This window comes from Tasmannia lanceolata, unplaced genomic scaffold (assembly GCF_043159265.1).
Source record: "Tasmannia lanceolata isolate RefF3 unplaced genomic scaffold, GAP_Taslan_0.1 ptg000015l, whole genome shotgun sequence".
In the NCBI taxonomy this organism is placed as follows: Eukaryota; Viridiplantae; Streptophyta; class Magnoliopsida; order Canellales; family Winteraceae; genus Tasmannia; species Tasmannia lanceolata.
This window is the reverse complement of record NW_027518692.1, coordinates 43,352,735-43,363,461: the sequence shown is the minus strand read 5'-3', so window position 1 is coordinate 43,363,461 and position 10,727 is coordinate 43,352,735. Positions and strand designations below refer to the sequence as shown.

At 41.2% G+C, this 10,727-nt stretch overlaps 1 pseudogene; it reads right to left on the bottom strand.

Annotated features, from left to right (window-relative positions):
- Window positions 1-8,796: 8,796 nt before the first annotated feature.
- LOC143892011 (tubulin beta-1 chain-like) lies at window positions 8,797-10,200 on the bottom strand (annotated as a pseudogene).
- Between the last annotated feature and the right edge of the window lie 527 nt (window positions 10,201-10,727).

The following is a 10,727-nucleotide window of genomic DNA, read 5'->3' as shown; positions in this document are numbered from 1 at the left end:
CTATCCAAAAAAAATTTATAATTTAAACAGAATTATCATCCAAAGGTTCGCTATGTCTGTCATCTTACCCAATTTCCCATATATCTTCATCACAAGCATAACAGTAAACTTGCTGGATGGGGATAATTCATCGAGCATACGGAGGATAACAATGACGTAACAAAACTAAAATATTTCAGTAAGCGCTTATAGGATGACAAGGATATAACTGAATTGAGAAATTAACACATAACCACAAGTAATACATTATTCCTTTCAATAATAAAGAAAATGATATTACTCTTCCAAAGAAATTAATCCGACCCAAGAAAAATCCCCAGGGGCCAAAATTGTCAAAGATTGACTTACTCTAAAAGCTTGTAGTCTTATTGATTTAATTGGTTTGAATATCACAGCTTTTCCTATGAACCAGTTAAAAAAAAAAAAACCGAAATTCTAAACTATATTGAGCACCCTATAAAAATCTGATATGAGAAATTGGTGGATGCTTTTCCAAGGAACCCTCAGTGCACATATGGATGTTTATACAAAATATAACATCAGAGCTTTTCAAAACAGTGCAAATGTTAAGCTCAATGTAGATATTGCCCCAACATATGCTAATTACTGTATTCATTGAAGTATACAAGTAAATAATGAAATCAAATTTCCTTTTAAAAACTACTTACTACAGGTCTTAAATCCATGCTCATAATATATGATATCCATTAAAAACCCCCTACAGAATGTTCATCGAAAACAATGTTCAATATGATATAATATTGACATTAATTAAAGAAACCAATTATTTCTAAACCAGAATACCTTATTTGCTTATAACATTTGATCATTCACAAGATATGTAGAAAGAAACAATCACCGGCCTATGAATTATGAAAGTAATTTTCTTTGAAATAAATATGAGAAGGGCTGCTATAAAAGAGGAGAAAGCTGCTGCTGGTCACTACCCTACTCCATATAACAAAAAAAATGAAGGCTGATGATATCACAGTGAAGTGAACAATATGAACATCCCAGTAATAACATGGCTAGACATATCGAAAATAAGGTGAAAGGTGTGAACATCGAAGTGATTAGTGAGATCTACATATCAAAATAGTGAGGTGGCTGCCAATCAAAGGTTCGAAGAGAATTAAGATCTCCCACACTCGGCCATTAAAAAAATCAAGAAAAGAAGAGATAACAGGGAGATCAAAACCTGAACATGTCATTTCCCAAAATAAATCGCAATCATTCAAATGCATGCAGGTTTAGGTTCTAAGCAATCTGTAAGCCCAATGGTTTCCACCTTGGCATTCCCATCATCTTATTTTGATGATTCCAATACACAAGTGATTTATGATCACTAATGTGTTTGATTGTCTAAGTTGTAGATCGCATTGGTGCTAAGACAACATTGCTTGGATTGAGGCCAAGAAGATCAACATTGGACCACATCATGAAGGCCAAAGACATCGAAGTCCAAGACAAATGAAGACTTGAAGAATCCATTGAAGATCAAGTGATATTAGATTGTATAAAAGATCCAATCTTAGCTTTAGATTTTAGAGGCATAATTAAGTAAATAAACACACACCCTAAATATATAAGTGATTTTCTTTGTGGAGTTCCAACACCTTGGAACCCTCATAGCATCCCAACTTGGTGTTAAGTTGGAAGCCTAAAAACATGAAGAGAAAATCTGCTCAGCATAGGCTTCTCGGAACTCCGAGAGAAATTCTCGGAACTTCGAGAATTCTCGGAACTCCGAGAAATAGTCCAGTAGACTATCTTCCAACTTCTGTGTGTATTCCCGGAACTCCGAGATTTTTTCTCGGAACTCCGAGAACACTACAACGGTCGGAAAAATGGCCGTTGGGAATTTTGCTGGAATTACCACAATGCCATTGAACGGTCATATTTTGGTTTTTCTATATTTATGGGCATTCTAAACTTCAAGACCATCAATCCTAACACTCTAAAACTCCATTTGAACATCCAAAGAGTGAATCAAACTTGATTATGCCTCTCATCCTCTAAAGCTTAGGATTTGGATCATAGGCCAAATTTGTACATCTTCTACACTTCTTGTAAACCCTTGTGAGGGATTTTTTGTTCTTTCTTTCTTAGTCAAGAACTTTGTATCGGGCGAGTGTTCGGAGAAGCGTAGCCCACTCTCCTGGTGAAGATTGCCACCAAGGTTAAAGGTAGTCGAAATTGTAATCGGCACCGATCTTCGCCGAAGTTAAGAAGATCACATAGTGAAGCCATCAACGGGTTTGGTTGGTGGAGTGGAGTAGGCCTCGCGTTTTGAGGACTGAACCACTTTAAATCTCAGGTGCAATCTCTCTTACTCTTGCTCCTTATTTTGCATTTGCACTTTAGATTTAACTTGTGTGCTTGAAATTTCTTTTTGATCTCTTAATCTTCAATTTAGGTTTGAGTTTTCAAAAGATTAAAACTTGTTAGAAACCTAATTAATTTTCACTCCTCATAAGTTGCCGTACTCGGGACCACCCTTGGATTTTCACTTGGTATCAGAGCAAAGGCTCTTAAAAGATTTTCATTTCTATAAATCTTTGGTAAATTTTTCTTTAAAAATTTCAAACAATGGAAAGATCATAAGATCTTGGCAACTTTCTAATTGTGAAATGGCTGATAGAAATGGAACCGGACTTCCGGAGGGCCATTCCACAACTAGACCTCCTTTCTTTGATGGATCCAACTATGGACATTGGAAGACAAGGATGCGAATCTATCTTCTTTCGATAGATGTGGAACTTTGGTACATTGTTGAAAATGGATACATGTTGCCTTCCAAACCATTTGAAGAATGGAATGTCGTAGAAAAAAGGCATGCAAATTTAAATTACAAAGCCATAAATTCTTTGTTTTGCGCCCTATCTACGGAGGAGTTTAATCGAGTTGCTCTTTTTGATTCCGCCAAGGTTATTTGGGATACACTTGCCGTTACCCATGAGGGAACATCTCAAGTTAAGGATTCCAAAATAAACTTGTTAAAGAGCAAATATGAAATGTTTAGAATGGATCAAAACGAAAGCATTTCCGAAATGTATACCCGTTTTTCTAAAATTTCTAATGAATTAGCAAATCTTGGTAAATCTTATCCTACTGATGAGCTTGTGAGTAAGTTGCTTAGGTCTCTTCCTCCACATTGGGATCCAAAGGTCACTGCGATACAAGAATCAAAGAATCTCAAGACGCTAACCATGGAGGAGCTCGTAGGATCTCTCATCACCCATGAGATGCTCCTCACTAGCCGACAAGTGGAGAAGAAGCCGAAAGAAAAAGAGAGTCGATCTCTAGCTCTGAAAGCCTCCAAAGCAAACTCATCATCCACTAGCGAGGCGGATAGCAATGAAGAAGAAGCTTTAAGAAAATTTAAAAGCTTGTGGAGAAAGAAACATAAAAAGGATAAAACGAAGAAGAAAGAAGAAACTTTAGATCTCGTAGTTTCGCTGAAGGAAATAACGTCCAACTTCTTCGATGATGAGAATTTCTAATCAGCCTTAGGATTTGCACACTTCAATCAAAAATCTAAACCAAGAAGAATAGCAGATGCAGAGATCTAAGATTTTTGAGATGAAATATCATTCAGATCTCTAGAGAAATGAAGGATCTAAGACTCTAATTGAAATTGGGAACAGATCTGAGATTTCTGAGCTTAGATTTGGAATTTTATCTTGAATCTCTTCAAATTTCAACTTGACATGAATAGATCAGAGAAGAAGGAAAGATTTCGGTTCAAAATCTGTAATGAATTTGGTTAAAATATAAAAATTAAAAAAATTAAAAAAAAAAAATAGATCCAAGTCACCACCGATCGGAGAAGGAAGATGGGGATGATGACAGTAGAACTTGAAGAAGAAGATACTAAAATGATTTAATGGGGGAAATCAACTGACCGGAGAGGATCGGAGATCGGAAATAACTGGAATCTGGCAGATCCGATCGGAGGAACGATCGGCGCAGGAGGAAAAAGGAAAGAAAACGCAAATCTCCTCTGCTCTCGCTCTCTCTTTCTCTCTAACGAAAAAAAATCTGAATGAATAGTGTCATTTTCTTTTTGATTTTCTTTTATATATATATATATATATATATATATATATATATAAATGAAAGCTGATATCCGCACCCTCACTTGATGAGGTGCGCGGAAACTGATGAGGCGCGCCCATCACAGGATAAATCGCCCTCCCTCTCAACCGGATATTCCCTATTGCGGATAAATCACCCCCCTCTTCGGATTGCATTGCGCGCACCGCCCTGGTTCGTTCACTGAGCAAATGCGCTCGGATCTCGACGAAATTTTACGGAAACCTAAGGGAGACATTAAGCTACCCTAGGGTTCAATTTGGGATCTCAGCTCAGGCTTTGCACAAGCAACGCGAACTCGGGTCCGGTCAAAATGGGGTGTCTACAGAAACCCCTGAGTCTGAACTTCATGACCATGGTTTGTAGTTGATGGGCCCTCTATGGGGACTTCTTCTACCCCATTTAAGGGCCAATAATACCTTCTTCAATACCTTGTAGAGCTCCCCTATATTGCCCTTCAAAACCCTCTTTAGGTACTAGTAACCCCACCTAGGTAGTTGAAAACCCTTTTCTGTGAACTTGAGGACCATGGTGGGCAGTTGATGTGCCCTCTATGGGGACTTCTTCTACCCCATTTAAGGACCCATAACACCTTCTTCAATACCATGTGGAGACCCATGTAATGCACTACAGAGTCCCCCTTTACCTACCAGTAACCTAATATAGGTAGCTGGGAACCGTTGAGTGTGAACTTCATGACCATGGTTTGTAGTTGATGGGGCCTCTATGGGGACTTCTTCTACCCCATTTAAGGACTCATAACACCTTCTTCAATACCAAGTAGAGCTCCCTTATATTGCCCTTCAAAACCCTCTTTAGGTACTAGTAACCCCACCTAGGTAGCTGAAAACCCTTTCTGTGAACTTGGGGACCATGGTGGGCAGTTGATAGGGCCTCTCTGGGGACTTATTCTACCCCATTTAAGGACCCATACACCTTCTTCAATACCATGTAGAGCTCCCCTATATTGTCCTTCAAAACCCTCTTTAGGTATTAGTAACCCCACCTAGGTAGCTGAAAACCCTTTTCTGTGAACTTGGGGACCATGGTGGGAAGTTGATGGGCCCTCTATGGGGACTTCTTCCACCCCATTTAAGGACCTATAACAGCTTCTTCAATACCATGTGGAGACCCATGTAATGCCCTACAGAGTCCCCCTTTACCTACCAGTAACCCAATATAGGTAGCTGGGAACCGTTGAGTGTGAACTTCATGACCATGATTTGTAGTTGATGGGCCCTCTATGGGGACTTCTTCTACCCCATTTAAGGGCCCATAAGACCTTCTTGGATACATTGTAGAACTCCCCTATATTGCCCTTCAAAACCCTCTTTAGGTACTAGTAACCCCACCTAGGTACCTAAAAACCCTTTTGTGTGAACTTGAGGACCATGGTAGGCAGTTGATGGGCCCTCTATGGGGACTTCTTCTACCCCATTTAAGGACCCATAACACCTTCTTCAATACCATGTCAAGCTCCCCTATATTGCCCTTCAAAACCCTCTTTAGGTACTAGTAACCCCACCTAGGTAGCTGAAAACCCTTTTCTGTGAACTTGGAGACCATGGTGGGCAGTTGATGGGGCCTCTATGGGGACTTCTTCTTCCCCATTTAAGGACCCATAACTCCTTATTCAATACCATGTAGAGCTCCCCTATATTTTCCTTTAAAACCCTCTTTAGGTACTAGTAACCCCACCTAGGTAGCTGAAAATCCTTTTCTGTGAACTTGGGGACCATGGGGAGAAGTTGATGGGCCCTCTATGGGGACTTCTTCCACCCCATTTAAGGACTCATAACACCTTCTTCAATATCATGTGGAGACCCATGTAATGCCCTACAGAGTCCCCCTTTACCTACCAGTAACCCAATATAGGTAGCTGGGAACCGTTGAGTGTGAACTTCATGACCATGGTTTGTAGTTGATGGGCCCTCTATGGGGACTTCTTCTACCCCATTTAAGGGCCCATAAGTCCTTCTTGAATACCTTGTAAAACTCCCCTATATTTCCCTTCAAAACCCTCTTTAGGTACTAGCAACCCCACCTAGGTAGCTGAAAATCTTTTTCTGTGAACTTTGGGACCATGGTGGGCAGTTGATGGGGCCTCTATGGGGACTTCTTCTACCCCATTTAAGGACCCATAACTCCTTCTTCAATACCATGTCGAGCTCCCCTATATTGCCCTTCAAAACCCTCTTTAGGTACTAGTAACCCCGCCTAGGTAGCTGAAAACCCTTTTCTGTGAACTTGAGGACCATGGTGGGCAGTTGATGGGCCCTCTATGGGGACTTCTTCTACCCCATTTAAGGACCCATAACACCTTCTTCAATACCATGTCAAGCTCCCCTATATTGCCCATGAGAAGCTCCCCTTAGGTACTAGTAACCCCATTTATGTAGCTGAAAACTCCTGAGTTTGAATTTGAGGACCATATTCTGGATTTGATGGGCCCTCCTAGGGTACTTCTTCTACCCCATTTGAGGGCCCATAATCCCTTCTGTAATACCATGCACAGTTCCCCTCCATTACCCCTGAGAAGCGCCCCTTAGGTACTAGTAACCCCATTTATGAAGCTGGAAACCCCTGAGTTTGAATTTGAGGACCATGTTCTAGATTTTGATGGGCCCTCCAAGGGTACTTCTTTTACCCCATTTAAGGGCCCATAATCCCTTCTGGTGTCATTTAATTAAGAAAATATTATATCCTTGCCAGATCTAACATGTTAAACTAAGTTCTGGTAGATTTCATCTTTAAACTAGATTTGGTACTGTGATCTGTATACTTGAAATGCAATGTTCACTTATGTGCAATTATTTGCATGCTTTAGGCTGGTATTAAATGTACTCTAAATAAAAATGTTTTCATCTTCTTCTCATGTTTAAGTCTTAACCATATCATATACTCCTTTTGTAGAGAAGTTCTCAATCAGGAAGCTCATATTTTCTTCTTTCAGAACCACAGTTGTCTGGTTCACCTCCTCAACGTGTGCCTCCCAAGGTTTTGGTTAAGCCAGCCTCTACTTATTCGCCTTGAGAAGCCCCCTTTACGTAGTGGTTCTTATGATATCTTGTCAGCCCTTTGCAGGTCTTCGTAAACTGGCACGCACAATGCTTTCTCTACTGTTACACTATGATGGCATACTGAAGGATGAAGTTAATTGGGAATATGTTGGTGGTAGTAAGAAGTTCTTATTGGTAAGTCCCCGAAAGAATCTTAAAGAATTGGAGGCTCTAATCCACAGTCGAATTGGGAGTACTGGAGGACGGGTGTCACTATCCATCAAATGTCGATATGTTGTTGATCCATATATATGCACTCTAATCGACGTCGATAGCGATGATATCTTCCAAACGTTGGTTAAGGTGCTTGAGAAAGATACTTTCAACTCTGTGATGCTATACATAACAAAAATTGACAATGGCCTAAACAATGTCATACCTTCTACTTCCTTTTCACCGCGAAATCCCTCTCATAACCTGGTGTGGACCTCGATCCGGGAGAGAGGTGGGGGACGAGCCCCCAGCGGCCTCTTGGATCATCCATGTGAAAGGAGAGCTCTACCAAAGAACTCTCGAAACGGATGACACCCTCATAGCATAGCACGAGTGGCGATATAAAAGAGATATCTCTCGATTCGGGAACAAGTCCGGATTCGAAACGTACCTAAACAAACTCAGAGTCGCCATCCATGGTATACGGCCATGGATCCTCAAACAAAATATGCTCCGTATACCATGGATAACCAAATATATGTATGGGTCCGTGCCTGATTACGAATGGAGAAGGTCTGAAGAGCACCCCCGATTCGTCCGAGTGCAAGCACTTGGTCTCTTATGCCATTTATTATTAACCTCAAAGAGTTTCGGGCGAAAATCATATGAAATAGGAACAATTCTCATGAATTGTCTACCTAAGCATGCATTTCCTGAGGATAAAGAAATAAGCATACAAAATGAAATGAAAAATGTGTCACCTAAGCAAAGCTAGGTTATGAGTGAATACCTAATGGGTGTCTAAGTTCTGGTGGACATACACATGCAAGCTACAGCTAAAGGTATAGTATCAGTACAAGAAAGGAAATCTAAAATTAGCAGTTGATCATGAATAGTAAATGAAATAAGGAACAAACAAAAATGCCAGGCAAATAATAGAAGAATGAAATAAAACCTATGGCGTGCACATAGCGCCTATCTACAATGGGGCGAATACATAACGCCTAATATAAAATCATAACACATCTCATCTAGAAAGCAGTAAATGACAGATAGCAATTGCAGTAATAAAAAACCTACGGCGTGCACATAGCGCCTATCTACAATGGGGCGAATACATAGCGCCTAATATAAAATCCTAACACATCCCATCTAGAAAGCAGTAAATGACAGATAGCAATTGCAGAAATAAAAACCTACGGCGTGCACATAGCGCCTATCTACAATGGGGCAAATACATAGCGCCTAATATAAAATCCTAACACATCCCATCTAAAAAAGCAGTAAATGACAGATAGAAAATGCAGAAATAAAAACCTACGGCGTGCACATAGTGCTTATCTACAATAGGGCGAATACATAGCGCCTAATATAAAATCCTAACACATCTCATCTAGAAAGCAGTAAATGACAGATAGAAAATGCAGAAATACCGTAAAGTGTTACAGCTAAGAAGATAAACCAAAGCATGAGCATTCATAAACCAAGCTCACGTCTCCTGGAGCTCTTCTTCCTCATCCTCATAATCATCCTCCTCATCAGCTGTTGCATCCTGGTACTGCTGATATTCCGACACTAGATCGTTCATGTTACTTTCAGCCTCTGTGAACTCCATCTCGTCCATCCCCTCTCCCGTGTACCAATGCAAGAAAGCTTTCCTTCTAAACATGGCTGTAAACTGCTCCGACCCTCTCCGAAACATCTCTTGGATTGAGGTCGAGTTTCCAATGAAAGTCGAAGCCATGGAGAGTCCCCTGGGTGGGATGTCGCAGACACTGGACTTCACATTGTTGGGAATCCATTCAACAAAGTAAAATGAGTTCTTGTTCTGCACGTTGATCATCTGCTCATCGACTTCCTTGGTGCTCATTTTGCCTCTTAACATGGCAGAGACAGTCAAGTATCGGCCATGGCGGGGGTCGGCTGCACACATCATGTTCTTGGAATCCCACATTTGCTGAGTAAGCTCAGGAACGGTAAGAGCACGGTACTGCTGGGAATCTCAGGCAACAAGTAACACCACTCATTGTTGCAGAGATCAAGTGATTCAGATCACCGAAGCTAGGAGTAGTAAGCTTGAAAGTTCTGAAGCAGATCTCATAGAGTGCCTCATTATCCAGCACCATACACTCATCAGCATTCTCCACCAGCTGATGAACAAAAAGAGTAGTATTGTATGGCTCAACCACTGTATCAGAAACCTTAGGCGAAGGAAATACAGAGAAAGTGAGCATCATCCGATCGGGGTATTCTTCTCTGATCTTTGATATCAGCAATGTCCCCATTCCAGAGCCAGTTCCACCACCAAGAGAGTGGCACATCTGAAACCCTTGAAGGCAATCGCAGTTCTCGGCCTCCTTTCGCACGACATCAAGAACCGAATCAATGAGCTCCGCCCCCTCAGTGTAATGTCCCTTCGCCCAGTTATTCCCGGCACCGGACTGCCCGAAAACAAAGTTATCGGGCCGGAATATCTGTCCGTACGGTCCAGTTCTTACACTGTCCATGGTTCCAGGCTCCAGATCCATGAGCACAGCTCGAGGAACGAACCTCCCGCAAGAAGCCTTGTTATAGTATACATTGACGCGCTCCAATTGAAGATCGGAGGTTCCTGTGTATCAACCAGTCGGATCGATCCCGTGTTCGTCGCAAACAACTTCCCAGAACTTCGATCCGATCTGGTTTCCGCATTGTCCGCCTTGAACGTGAAGGATTTCTCTCTTTTTTTTAAAAAAGATTACTAGAAAGAGAACAGAATTGAAGATTTCAGGTGATCTGGAGAGCAGATCTGGAAACTATCAGAAACGAGAACGAAATTGAAGATTTCTTGTGATCTGGATAACAGATCAGGAAATTTTCTGCGATTTGGAGAAGAGATCTTGAAATTATCTGCAAAAATGAAGGAAATTTCCAATGCTCGGCGAAATGCCGGCGATCTGAGTCCGATCGGAGAGAAAAAAAAAAGGGTTAGGGTTTGAAGAATTTGGGTTTTCTCTCTCTCATTTTCTCTCGCATTTCTAACGAGAATGAACAGTTTTTTTTTCTCTTGTTAATTTTTCTTATATATTTAAAATAAAAGCTGTTGATATTGGCACACCCTAAATTAATGGGCGCACAGAAATGGTGGGCGCCAATATTTGATAAGCGCACGAATCAAGCGCGGCCCCAGATGGGATTATGCACCCCCCTCTTTCATGTTTACACTACGGTCCTCTCCTGGCTCGTTCGCTAGGCAAACGTGCTCGGATTTCAACGAAATTTCGCAGAGACCTTGGTAGGACTCTAATCTAGCTTAGGGTGAAGTTTGGGACCCTACCTAGTTGATTTGATGGAGTTTCACACAAACATGGGAGGTTTAGGGTACGGTCAAAATGGGGTGTCTACACCTGGCCATACCTTTGACTTCTGTACCACCGATTC